This window comes from Myxocyprinus asiaticus, chromosome 41, assembly GCF_019703515.2.
Source record: "Myxocyprinus asiaticus isolate MX2 ecotype Aquarium Trade chromosome 41, UBuf_Myxa_2, whole genome shotgun sequence".
Lineage (NCBI taxonomy): Eukaryota > Metazoa > Chordata > Actinopteri > Cypriniformes > Catostomidae > Myxocyprinus > Myxocyprinus asiaticus.
The window spans coordinates 6,269,151-6,284,268 of record NC_059384.1 but is presented as its reverse complement, the minus strand read 5'-3'; the positions used below and the strand labels follow the sequence as shown (position 1 = coordinate 6,284,268).

The 15,118-nt window shown below is 35.1% G+C and overlaps 1 protein-coding gene across 3 annotated transcripts in view; it reads right to left on the bottom strand.

Moving 5' to 3' along the window:
* The window catches only part of LOC127432158 (arf-GAP with GTPase, ANK repeat and PH domain-containing protein 3-like), a 234,131-nt gene that overhangs the window by 19,297 nt on the left and 199,716 nt on the right, over nucleotides 1-15,118 (bottom strand). The window lies entirely within an intron of this gene.

The following is a 15,118-nucleotide window of genomic DNA, read 5'->3' as shown; positions in this document are numbered from 1 at the left end:
ACGATTGGCTGATTAGATAATCGCATGAATAAGTAGATGTACAGGTGTTCCTAATAAAGTGGCCAGTGAGTGTATACAGGTGTGTGTGTGTGTGTGATATATATATATATATATATATATATATATATATATATATATATATATATATATATATATATATATATAGTCACATTTGCAAGTACTGGTTGAAAATACAAAATATGAAATGGCCAAAAACCAAAGTGTGAGTATCTGCGATTAGTGTCAGTTGCTGTTGTTCATCAGCATCGTAAAATTCAAGTGATTAAAAAGGTAAATACATCCATTAGAGTACTTATCTCATTACCAGTAAAGACTCATTATTATTGCAGCTGCCTAAATAGAATATAATGTGGGTTAATCATTCTGGTCACAGTAATTTCTACACCGCAAAAAAGTGTGTGAGCAAAAGCAACGTTCCTACAGAGCTCAAATGAGGGGCGAGAGGTGAAAAACAGACCATCATTTCTGCAATTTGCTCAACATTCATTGCAAAACGATGATTACTTTGATATGTGCATGACGATGATGACACAAGTGAGTATTATGAGGTTTAACAGCAAAAACAAGGCAAAAAGGCGAAAATAAGTTCACAAATTCAATCACTGCAGTTGTTTTTTTTTTTTAGAAAAAAGGCTGTTTGTTTTAAAAATCACAACATAACACCATTTATTCACACCCACTGTAAACGGTTATTACTACATTATTGAGGTCTCATTATAAGAGAAATTATAAGGTAATTTGGCAACACCCTTAAATGATAATTTTGTTTTATAAACTCTCCTCAGTATGTCGAACAAAAGTGGACATAACCAAAATCATACTACTATATGAATAATTTTATAACACGGTATTAGTATACGTCACATTATAGGCATTTTTGCAGGAAATACTATTTTTGCAAAAAAAAAAATGAAGAGGTACTTCATATTAGGGGTGTGCAGTGAAGCCATTATCTGTATCTGTATTTTTTCCTTTGACAAAATTATCTGTATCTGTCTCTGTATTCGGATAGAACCGGGTGTGGGCGGGGCTTAAACCGGAAGTGCGTTAAAACTAAATGAAATGCCCATTTTTAAATGTTACTCTTACGTTTATAATTTCTATTAATAAAATATGCCTTGTGTATGCCTTTTCATAATAATAGCCTAATAATAATAATAACAATAATAATAATAATTATTATTTTTTAATTAAACTCTTACCAGATTAAGCTGAATTTGCTGGCCACATTAACTGTGGAATATGTTGTTAACTTTGGTTTCTCCTAGTATTTCTGATTGTGATGAAGAGGAGGGCATGGCCGGGCTATGATGCTGCATGGCCAGCGCTGAATCAGCTGATCAGTGGGAGAGTGAGATAAAGGGGAGCCGGAGACACCAGTTCGAGAGAGAGAGAGAAGCACGCGGCTGCGTTGCATGTGCGTCTGTGTTTGTTTTATGTTGTTTTAAGTTCGAGTTTTACATTAAACTCTATGTTGACTGTTCAGCCAATTCCCGCCTCCTCCTTGCCCATCCTTTACCTGATACACTGATTATATATCAGTATATATATATATCTCTTGATACCAAGCCAAGGTCAGGTAGACCAAGAAAGATTTCAGCCACAAGTGCCAGAAGAATTGTTCGGGATACAAAGAAAAACCCACAGGTAACCTCAGGAGAAATACAGGCTGCTCTGGAAAAAGACGGTGTGGTTGTTTCAAGGAGCACAATACTTGTTGACCCCTCTCCAAACATAGCACTTATGGTTGTGACCATAAAGCTCTATTTTGGTCTCGTCACTCCAAATTACAGTGTGCCAGAAGCTGTGAGGTGTGTCAAGGTGTTGTCGGGCATATTGTAACCGGGCATTTTTGTGGCATTGGCTTCTTTCTGGCAACTCGACCATGCAGCTCATTTTTGTTCAAGTATCGTCGTATTGTGCTCCTTGAAACAACCACACCGTCTTTTTCCAGAGCAGCCTGTATTTCTCCTGAGGTTACCTGTGGGTTTTTCTTTGTATCCCGAACAATTCTTCTGGCACTTGTGGCTGAAATCTTTCTTGGTCTACCTGACCTTGGCTTGGTATCAAGAGATCCCCAAATTTTCCACTTCTTAATAAGTGATTGAACAGTACTGACTGGCATTTTCAAGGCTTTGGGTATCTTTTTATATCCTTTTCCATCTTTATAAAGTTCCATTACCTTGTTAAACAGGTCTTTTGACAGTTCTTCTCTGCTCCCCATGGCTCAGTATCTAGCCTGCTCAGTGCATCCACGTGAGAGCTAACAAACTCATTGACTATTTATACACAGACACTAATTGCAATTTAAAAAGCCACAGGTGTGGGAAATTAACCTTTAATTGCAATTTAAACCTGTGTGTCACCTTGTGTGTCTGTAACAAGGCCAAACATTCAAGGGTATGTAAACTTTTGATCAGGGCCATTTGGGTGATTTCTGTTATCATTATGATTTAAAAAGGAGCCAAACAACTATGTGATAATAAATGGCTTAATATGATCACTATCCTTAAATAAAAGACAGTTTTTTTTGCATGATCAGTCCTATTTTCCAAATCAATGCCAAAATTTAACAATTTCTGCCAGAGTATGCAAACCTTTGAGCACAACTGTATGTATATATATATAAATAATTCTGCCTGAACAGAATTTTCATTCGTTTGTTCATGTATAACAACATTATTCTGGAGGCAGGAGGTGTCAAGCAAAATGTGAAATGTCATGCGCAAATTTATTTATTACATACAGAATCATGCATTAAAAGAAATATACAAAATTTTCCATTTCAAGAAGTGGAAAGTGTACATGATGTCATATCTTAGTTAATATTACACTTGACAAGCTCCAGAAGCGCACTATTTACAGAGACCGCGCACATCCAATCTGAAATCACACTGTGCGCATTTTCATTCATTAGGTTTACACTTTAGAAATATTGGCTGCACAGATTACTAAATTCGTTGTAATTTAGAATATGTTCATTTTTCTTTGTCGCTTTATGCTTGCGTTTCTTGAATTATCAGTCAAATGAATATTTTTTATATTATTAGGTTGAATCCGTAATTCGTTTTGAAGTCATTTTTCGTTCCTTTCCGAATAGGTTATTCGGCTTCGGGCACATCCCTACTTCATATCATTCAAAACATGATGGACGCAAACCAAAAGATTATTTATAAAATACAGCAGCAAAAAATACAAAATAAAATAAAATAAATAAAAACAGGCCATAAACGCAAACCTGTGACAGCACATCAGCTGAATTCTATATTAATTTGGCAGGTTAACAACTAAACTTGTGTTGCTTTGCGTTGTGTCTAACAAACAAACCTTAATCATTTTTACCTCGTCTTAACTTGTTTGGGACACATCCCTCTCTGCATAACTCCCATGTTTTTTCGCTGCTCTCATGTATAATTAACGGAAAGAATCCTACTATAGCCAGAAATCTACTGAGGTATAAATAATATTAAAAAATCTTTAAAGCTACCATTGCACGTTATATACTGTTGTACCGCCCAGCCCTAAACTATTTTCAAAAGTGAAATAAGCACCCAACTTCAAATTCAAATTTATTCATGGCAAGTAGGGTCTTAAGGCAGTGGTTCATCTTTTATGTGAAGTATATAGATCTATGTCTATTCTTTGCTCTAATCAATAATCTCCATATGAAGACTTGAACTGTTCTGCTCAAAACATGCATCTCATTGTAAAAGACTCCCATTCACTTCACTACACCACATGGCCTCAAGCTAACGGCAACAATCCAATTAGGTTGACACCCTCCTCAATTATCCGATTTATTCACGGGACTTGACTCCAGGCCAGAGATCAATACAGAGCCAGGAGCTTTGTGTCTAAATCAAGGACTAAAGGGTGAAGGTCTGCCACCCCTGTTGCTCCCTCTTCTTTGTTTACATTTCATGCCTCAATCTGTTGAAAATGAACCTCAAACATAAGACTGGGTTCACAACCCAGGATGTGAACACATACTGTATACTGCACAAAAGTCTCTAGAGGTCTTCAAAAAGAATAAAAGTCCACCTAATTTAGGGGGTTTAATCTCGAAATGCAAATACTTTACAATAAGGCTGTTTATGTTAATATTAGTACTAATACAACAATACTTTTACAATATAGTACAATATAACAATACTTTTACAGCATTTATTAATCTTGGTTAATGTTACTTTATATATTAATATGTTTAAACATCAAAAGTTGTGCATGTTATTATTAGTTAATGCATTATGAACTAACAATGTAAAATAATATATATATATAAATTAACATCAAGATTAATACAGTAAAAAAAGATGACACTTAATGCGTTTAATAACACAAAACCTCACTGTAAAGTGCATTATTGTTAAACACATCAAAGTCATTTTGCTTATCTGATAAAGGAACATATTTAATATGTCTAATGATTTCATATGGTATTAATGAACTCTAAATGTTTTTTGTTTGCAAACATTGTGCAAACACCTTTCAGTGCTAGAATGCTATATATTTGAATAGATTTAATATTTTTGACTCATAGAAGCAAACAGCATTCATTTGGAAAACATTTTGGCTGTCATGATACAGTAGACTTTCTGCTGTCTATGATAATGTACACCAACATAATTATCTAGTATTCCACTGTCCAATGATTACACACCTCTGCATGTGAACACAGGCAATTATTCTGTTGGGTGGCCATCTGATAAATTAGCCATTACAATATGTTAAAAAAAAAAATAATAATAAAAAAATCTGTTTCTGATGGCAGCAACTTGAAACCACAGAAAAAGACAAGCCAAATTCACATAATGTACTTTAGTTGATAAGCAGCAAACACAAAGTAACATTTCAGTAAATCATTTTAACATGCAATTTAATAAAAATTGCTGTGTGGGAGTTCTGAAATGTGACAGATCTAATTTCCTCTGTAAGTTTAAAAGCATTTTACCAGTATTTTGAATTGTTGCTCTATCCATGAATCTATCTAGAGACTATTCTGAGGCAAGTTTAAAAAATACAGTATAATGTAAATCTATAATACAAAAGACGTTCACCATTTCGTTATATTTAAGGCATTTTATATTTCTATCCAGATTTGGTCAGGTAACTCGCCATCTGAATCAGACATAACTAAATATAGAAGAAAACTGAGCATGTTTGACACCCTGCCATTTTAAACGGCCATTAATGATCTTTGTTGTCCACAATCTTTGTGGATTCTGAAACAACAGACCTGTCAATCAAAATCCTAATGTTTTTATTATGAGCTCTTTCCTGTTTGGCTACAAATTTTGCAACTTTAAATTATTATATCAAACCTTTACATGTCCTGGATTTCACAGAGATTTATGGAAATATGATCATGCACTTTATTGTAAGAAAATAAGAAAAAAACTTCATTGACCTAAACACTATTTCAAGGCTATGAGGTCTGTTACAGGGATAGTTCGGCTAAAAATACAAATTCTGTCATCGTTTACTTAAAGTACCCTCATGTTTTTCCAAACCTGTATGACTTTCTTCCATGGAACACAAATGGAGTTGTTAGGAAAAATGTTATCCTCAGTCACCATTAACTTTCATAGCATGTTTTACGCCATGAAAAGTGCTATAATGAAATATAATCCTTTTGTGTTCCATATAAAAAATTAAAAAATAAAATAAAATAAAAAGTCTGGGATTTGAAACATGATCAGAGTGTGTAAATCACAGAATTGTCATTTTTGGGTGAACTATCCCTTTAATATAGGACGATCCACTTGTTACCCTTTTTCTTAAGTTGTGATCTGTCAAAGGACACATACAACGTCAATAATGTGACGTATTTACGATTGATACAGGAAATTAAGTGGGAAATAACGTAAGGCTAGACTTGAATTTATCTGGATTTGATTGGTTCCTTACATGTTAGTCTACAACATTATTACATTGATAAAGTTATTACATTTTGATGAAAAATTACACTTTTTAATTTTTTTTCAGAATACCTTGCACTGTTAAATCATGCATAAAAATGTAGGCACATTCATTAAAGGAACATTCTTGGTTCAATACAAGTTTAGCTCAATTGAAAACATTTGTGGCATAATATTGATTAACACAAAAATAAATTTTGACTTGCCCCTTCTTTTCTTTAAAAATCTGAGCTACAGTGAGGCACTTACAATAGAAGTGAATGGGGGCCAATCGGTAAATGTTAAAATACTCACTATTTCAAAAGTATAGCCACAAGACGTAAAAAATAATGCGTGTTAACATGATTTTAGTGTGATAAAAATCACTTACTAACTTTACCTTTTCTGTGTAAAGTTAGAGCCAATTTTTACAACTTTGTTCCCATGACGATATAATGTCAACAAACCCTAAAACCCTAAATTGACTGTAAAAATGACAATTTAAACAACTTTCCAGCTCAAATAATACATGAGTTTTAACAGAAGAATTAATGTAAGTGCTTTTATAAAATGTGAAGCTTCACATTTCTGCCTTTAAACCCTCCAAAAATTGGCCCCCATACACTTCCATTGTAAGTGTCTCACTTTAACCTTTTTTTTTTTTTTTTTTTAAAGAATGGAAGAGTCAAAAATTATTTTTGTGGTAATCAACATTATGCCACAAATGCTCTCGAATGAGCTTAACTTCTGTTGAACCCAGAATATTCCTTTAAGAAAGTAAATGGGGTCAATATTGATTTCATGTTGTCTTTACTTAAATTTTTGATTTCATGTTGTCTTTACTTAAATATCCCTTCTGCAACCTGAGAAGGAAAAAATTCAAAGGAAATTAACACAAAGAGAGAAAGAGAGCTATAAAGAAACAATTAAAAAAAAAATCACAACATTTGTTCAAGTGAATCACATCTAATCAAGGCAGCTGCTTCACCCTAAATGCCCTCTGGGTCAGACGCCTGCTCCAGTACCACATCTGGACCTGCCAGTGTAACCCAATTGCTATCCTGTCAGAGCACACGGCCAAACAACGGCAAATCCATCAAATCAGCACCAGCCGCGAGGGCTCTAAATTAAGGCGTGTGTGCTTGAGTGTTGCTTTACAAACTCCAAAAGGTGACAAGCACAATCTTGATTCCAGCACATGTGCAATGATACACAGAACAGGTCTGGGCGTATACAGTTGCTAGCTGGTGTCTAAGAATTAACGGGCAGCTGGGAGGAACCGGGCCTGCCTGTGCCATCTGTAAATGTCAGTGGCGGTGTTTGCTCATTTTACACATCATTAAAGGCAATATTCCTAACCTGTATTAGAGAAATCAGCACGCGGCCATTACTGACAATGGCCTGGGGGGATACGGGGCCAAATACTGAGAAGGAGATAATGCATTCAGATGCACAGACAATGTAAACGATAACACCCCTTATATACACAGATGCACTTTGATGTTACAAGTATGAGACTTCAAAAAATGCATTGAAGGTAAATGCACCCAAACAAAATAATGAGACATTAACACACCCAAACAACGATTTGATGCACATTAATTTACAAATATATGCACATGCATTTGTATTTGTGTATATAATGCCATGCAAACAATGATATTGTTATATTTTCCTTGAAAGGGGAGTCCCAGAAGCTGTTTTGATAGAGCCAAAACAAAAAGTATTTGATGTGCTATACAAGTCGTATTGTATATATGCATAAATGTATGTCAGCGTTATACCTTGTTCTGATCAGCGTTATTGAAAACCCCATTAAGGGTGATTCTCATTCATATATATATATATATATATATACACACAGACACACACACACTCACACACACACACACACACACAGTACTGTGCAAAAGTTTTAGGCACTTGTGAAAAATGTTGCATAGTGAGGATGTCTTCAAAAATAATGACATAAATAGTTTTCATTTATCACTTAATGTCATACAAAGTCCAGTAAACATAAAAAAGCTGAATCAATATTCGAGTGTGACCACCTTTGCCTTTAAAACAGCACCAATTCTCCTAGGTACACCTGGACACCGTTTTTCTTGGTTGTTGGCAGATAGGATGTTCCAAGTTTCTTGGACAATTCGCCACAGTTCTTCTATCTATTTAGGCTGTCTCAATTACTTCTGTCTCTTTATGTAATCTCAGACTGACACGATGTTTGGTGGGGGGCTTTGTGAGGGACATGACATCTGTTGCAGGGCTCTCTGTTCTTCTATTCTAACCTTTTCTATTTGCAAAAAATGTTTGGGAGTCTAACAATTATATTTCCTATTGACACACTAAAGCTGAAGATATAAATAACCATCTTAAGACAAATGTTTTTGTGAAACATCTTATGTGCCCAAGACTTTTGCACAGTAATCTCTCTCTCTCTCTCTCTCTCTCTCTCTCTCTCTCTCTCTCTCTCTCTCTCTCTCTCTCTCTCTCTCTCTCTCATCTATATATATATATATATATATATATATATATATATATAGACACAGTATGTATATATTGCATAAAGAAAATTAAGCATTTACATTGAGGACCCAATTCTCATTACTGTAACATTTCCCGACATTTTACTTTTACTATTCCTATTGTTTTCAATGACGATTCTCATCACCGTAACATGTTCATACTGTATAAGAATAAAAAGAAGCGCTTGTAAAAATGTTCCTTATTAAAATCGGTGAAAATGAAAGGCAGTACCAAGACAGTATAACTATAATGTACAAATACTTTAAAATGTAAATAATGTATAGTTTTTCACATTGAGGTTATGAGAATATCATGATGACCATCTTTATTTTTCAAATTATGTAATGAGAAATGGGGGCTACAATATGCTTAATGCTCATGAAAATAATGTCAAAATGTAAGAAATCTTAATGGCCGGAAGAATAGGCTTCATTTTCTATTGGCAACATGGACTTTTTTATATATATTTTTTTCTTTTGTTTTCGAAGTAAAATAGGACCAGTTTTGTGAGAATCACTCTAATAGGTCAACCACTAATCACCAGGTTATTATTCAAACACCAAATGTATAAAAATAGAACCCTTGTTTAAAGCACAATATAAAGTCCCTTCTGAAAAACCTGCAAATATAAACTGACTAAATATTTAATATCTTATCGTCACAATCCAATTCTGTATGGCTCCACATAGGGGAAGCATGAAAAAACACAATCAGGAGTTGCAAAGGACAGCACTTCAAGGTTCTCTATAGAGTCATATTGAAAAAAGTTAACAAGTATTGTTTGATTGACAAGTATGCTATTTTTTAAAACTAATCCAGAGTCTGTCTATTCAATCAAATACACCAATTCCAGGACATAATATTTTCACACCTTTGCTATAGTAGTTAAACTGTATTGAGAATACCATGGAAATTTCCAACCAACAACTACAGAAAGTCCAAATGAATCGACTTCCAGACACGCAAACATATCTTTATTGGCAGTTTAACACTGAGGCATGTGTACAAGAGTAAAGAACTGATGGTGTGGCCATTAAAAAAGGCATTAAAGCTCCTGTCAGCTGACTCAACAAGAAGCCTGCATCTTCTTTTAAGCACCCAAGATGTTCATTATACCGCTGTACATTCAGTGGGGAATCGAGAAAACGCTCCACTGATGCTGTTCGGATGGAGAGACACTGCATGTAGAAGACTTACTGGCCTGTTTGCTCTTGGATTGACCTGAAACTTAAGATAAGAGTCTAAAGTGTTCCAGTGATTACATTTTGAAAACCCTTGACCCTTTTAAAAATGTTTTCTCCTTGCTTACTCCAATGTATCCTGCGCACACACATTTTTGGTCTTTTTGTCACTTTTATTTAAAGGTACAGTCGAGAGAAAAGACGTGATTGGGAAATGTTACAAGCCGAATTCAAACTCACATTGTTTTACATGGGTACCATGGGTCACACCATGTGTGCTAACTGCTAGGCTGACAACAAGTAATGATATCCTATTCTCTAATAAGTTGTTCTTTTAAACTGATTATTTTAAATGATTCGTTCAAACATATTTTTGCAAAGTGTTTATAAATCACTCGACTAAGCAAGAATTTTGGTGTGAAATCGTGAAATAGGAACAATATTGTCAGGTTCAATAAAAGTTAAGCTCAATCAACAGCATTTGTAGCATAATGTTGATTACCACAAAAATAATTTTGACTCGTCCCTCATTTATTGAAAAACATAAAAAAATAAAAAACTACAATAAAAATTGCAGTTCAAATAAGGCACTTAGAATGAAAGTGAATAGGGTCAGTCGATAAACATTGAAATATACACCATTTCAAAAGTAAGTCTCAATAATTCACTACAACTTCAACACTATGAGAACATGCAAAATGATTGACAGGCAGATGGTCCGCGGTCCACGGACACGTTTTTGTTTTCTGTTTACAGAGTCTAGAGCTGTCACAGAGAAAGGTGAAATATCTTACAACACTTATTTCAGTAATATCTCTCAGGGAGTAAGACAATTTTTTTGCATACTTTTCCATGAAAAAAAAAAAAAAAAAAATCGCTTACAGCACTTTTAACATGATAATAGTGTGATAAAATCACGAATTTGCTGGTGTTACGCCATTTACCAGACTACAGGGTTTGTAATATTGGAAATAAATTTACACTAAAATCGTGTTAACCCGAATTATGTTTATGTCTTGTGGCTACAGTTATAAAATGTATTTTAATGTTTATATATAAACCTCATTCGCTTCCATTTTAAGGGCCTCACTGTAACAACGATTTTAGATTTTTCTTAAATAAACAAGGGATGAGTTGAAACAATTTTTCGTGGTAATCAACATTATACCACAAATGTTGTCAACTGAGCTTAACTTGTATTGAACACGGAACATGCCTTTACTGGTTTTAATAATATCGAGATTTTTTATTTTTTTTATTTGATATTGTTGGAACAATAAATACCAGGACATGTGATCCAGTCTATATAATCTAATCGAAAACATAATGATAATCGCCAATTTTCCCATAAAAATTACACATTAAATGTCACACAGGGACTTCTGGGAACAATTCTGAGTAGCAACTGACAAGTGGGTCGGATCTTTGAACAAGTTTACAAAACATACCGTCCGAACGAACCAATTCACTAAAATGAATAAAACTTCCCAATGCTACAAACACATTATTTGTCAAAATATGTCTTAATTGTGGATTTTGTATAAAAGCCATTGACTACCTAGTGGTATAAAAAGATTTTCTTTAGAAAATCAATGCTGTAAAATATACTGTACAGTCTCGCAAAAGAAGCCAAACAAAAAAAGTTGCCTCACCTTCTTACAGAGCGACAGCACATTTGATTTATGATGCTTCACAACAGCTAAAATTCGATTTCTGCCAGCATTCAGGGGTTTTGATTGCCCTGTAAATGAGATAAACTGATAGCAATTTATTCAAGGATCCAACCACCCCATTATATCTCCCCCCACACTCCTCTCCCTTCAGCAGATACAACTTGCTCCATGTGAGTGATCTTCATACTTAAGCAATATGTCTGTATTCGGTATGCACTCACTAGAACAGACAAGCACACACTAATAGAACACTTTCTGATGGAAGTTTGTTCGAACTTCTGACCACACACACACATTCCCTCTCCCATTCAAAGCCCTTCATATCCTGTATTTGACCGTGACACCATTGTTATTCCACTTGATGACTAAGCCAAGCTTAAGAACTCATATGAGGTTAGACCTCATATTCTTGAGGAACTGTCAATTATTCCATGCGTAATGAGACAGAACGAATGCTAAGAAGGGTGAACGTCCTTAACTTGTTCTTTGATACAGTACAGCAATTGGAAACTATCAAACCTGTGATCCCTTGCGGTTGTAATGTCAGAAATCTGTCATTTTTACACCAATAATTCTAATAAAATAATCAGAATTGTAGAGTTGGATCATTGGAGGATCATTTTACTGCTGGTAAAACTACAATCACATTTATGTCTGGGTGTTCTTAGATGTTTGTAATCACCAAGAGCTACTGTCTGAGAAAACAAAGAGACACAGAAAAGAAATCTGAGGAAAAACAAAAAAAGCTAGTATGTTTTCAAAGAATTTACAAATGACTGGTCAAATATGGAGCCCCATAGAGGACAGGGCGGGAATTTTTTTTCTGAAATAGTTTTGCATGCCTCGCAATAAGTTTTGCGCGCCCTTGTAGTTTTGCATTCCCTCGAAATATATTTACCATGGTTTTACAACAGTAACCATATTTTAACAATGATATTCATAGTGAAACCATAGTGATACAGGAAACCATAGTAATACAGGAAAACAAAAACTCTGGTAATAAAAATCATAATTTTGTGGTTATTATGGTTTTATTATATAAACACCATAGTTTAACTATGGTTTTACTATAGTAATATTGTAGTGACTGTGAAATGTAAGTGAAGTAATGTTTTTTGGCAGAAAACATGGCTTTAATACAGTATACTATATCCATATAGTCACCATGGTATTTGTTGTAAAACCATAATAACACCAAAAAATATGATTTTATAACCATAGTTTTCATTTTCTTTTATTTTTTACTATGGTATTACTACAAATATCAAGATTAAAATAAGGTTACTATAGTAAAACCATGGTAAATTGATTGCGAGGGCACGCAAAACTTATTGCAAGTGCACGCAAAACTTACAGCGAGCAAATGCAAATTATTGCAAGGGAATGCAAAACTTATTGTGAGGGCACGAAAAACGTATGGCGAGGGAACGTAAATTATTGCGAGGGAACGAGAAACGTATTGCGAGGGAACGCAAATTACTGAGACGGCACGAGAAACGCATTGCGAGGGAACGCAAATTATTGAGAGGGCACGAAAAACCTATTGCGAGGGAATGCAAATTATTGCAAGGGCTCACAAAACGTATTGTTAGGGAATGCAAATTATCGCGAGGGAACGAAAAACCTATTGCGAGGGAACGCAAATTATTGCGAGGGAACGCGAAACTTATTGTGAGGGAATGCAAATTATTGCAAGGGAATGCAAAAATTATTGCGAGGGCACAAAAAACGTATGGCGAGGGAACGTAAATTATTGCGAGGGAACGAGAAACGTATTGCGAGGGAACGCAAATTACTGAGACGGCACGAGAAACGTATTGCGAGGGAATGCAAATTATTGAGAGGGCACGAAAAACCTATTGCGAGGGAATGCAAATTATTGCAAGGGCTCACAAAACGTATTGTTAGGGAATGCAAATTATCGCGAGGGAACGAAAAACCTATTGCGAGGGAACGCAAATTATTGCGAGGGAACGCAAAACTTATTGTGAGGGAATGCAAATTATTGCAAGGGAATGCAAAACTTATTGCGAGGGCATAAAAAAACGTATGGCGAGGGAACGTAAATTATTGCGAGGGAACGAGAAACGTATTGCGAGGGAACGCAAATTACTGAGACGGCACGAGAAACGTATTGCGAGGGAACGCAAATTATTGAGAGGGCACGAAAAACCTATTGCGAGGGAATGCAAATTATTGCAAGGGCTCACAAAACGTATTGTTAGGGAATGCAAATTATCGCGAGGGAACGAAAAACCTATTGCGAGGGAACGCAAATTATTGCGAGGGAACGCAAAACTTATTGTGAGGGAATGCAAATTATTGCAAGAGAATGCAAAATTTATTGCAAGAGAATGCAAAATTTATTGCAAGGGGACGCCAAACTTATTACGAGTGAATGCAAATTATCGTAAGGGAACGAAAAACGTACTGGGAGGGAATACAAATTATTGTGAGGGCATGAAAAAAATTATTGCAAGGGAACGCAAATTATTGCAAGGGCTTGCAAAACGTATCATGAGGGAATGTGAATTACTGCGTGGGAACGAAAAACACATTGTGAGGGCATGCAAATTATCGTGAGGGAACACAAATTCTTGCGAGGGAATGAAAAATTTGTTGCGAGGGAACGCAAATTATTGCGAAGGCATGCAAAACTAATTGTGAGCGAATGCAAAAGATTGCGAGGGAATGAACATTTTTTTTACGAGGGAACGCAAAACTATTTCAGAAAATAAAAAAAATTCCCGGCCTGTCCTCTAAGGGGCTCCGTAGTCAAACGTTAGTAATTCTCTCTTAAAATGAGACATTATGGCCTGTATACCACCTACTAACATTGAATTATTGTTTTTGTGTGACTTCAAAGCATAACATTAGCATAATACTAATAAAATAGACACAACTGGAGGCAATTTTAGTTAATACAATTTTACTAAATCAATAACTACTCAATTACATTTTTGGTAGTTGCAAGGCATTCGAAATCATAAAACAGCTTTTGTCTGAAACTTAAAAGATCTGCAAGGACAATTTGAGGGGGGAAAAACACTTTTAAAAAAGTGGTCAAATTGACTGGTCAAACTCTAAAACTTCTCTCCAAAAATTAGTCTGTATACAATCTACAAACATGTTATTGTTAAAGTGCTTAGTCTTTGTGTTTTTGTTCGACTTCAAAGTGTAACATTAGGTCTTCATGGATGATGAAATGACTATCCAAAAAAAAAAAAAAAAAAAAAAAAAATTTACAAATGTATTTAGGAAACACCTGTGATGAAGTCATTGATGGACAGCGTCTGTCCAGTTGATGGATTTCTGCTATTGGTAACATTGGCCCCAGGGAAGTGCTTTTGTTTCCTCAATAACACCCAATTAGGAGTCTATATTTGTCATCGGGACGGGCAAAGAAACCAATGTGGTAATGCATTCATGACATACAGTATCATCTCTGTCCCACATGACACATAGAACAATGGCTCAAATCAGAGTACTTTTTCCCTTCAGAAAGCGAGGAACATCTTATCTTATTAACCATTTGATGATAACAAAGCAGTCACCGCAAATGGTGCACAAGCAATTGTCCAGAGTGCAAATAAATTGTGAAGTTTATTTGTTAAGCTTGTCAATTGCTAGCATTTTGTTGCATCTGACCTTAAACGGTCACTAACGCAAACCTATAACTGATGAATCTGTAACTGTTGCCCAAAAATGGTGTTGGTCTTAACATTGTTGGTTAGATAATCATTTACTGATACTGGAGATCCTGCACAGCAACACCATGCAGCGACTTTAAATGGGAGTGTAAACACTGAAGCTCATGTGA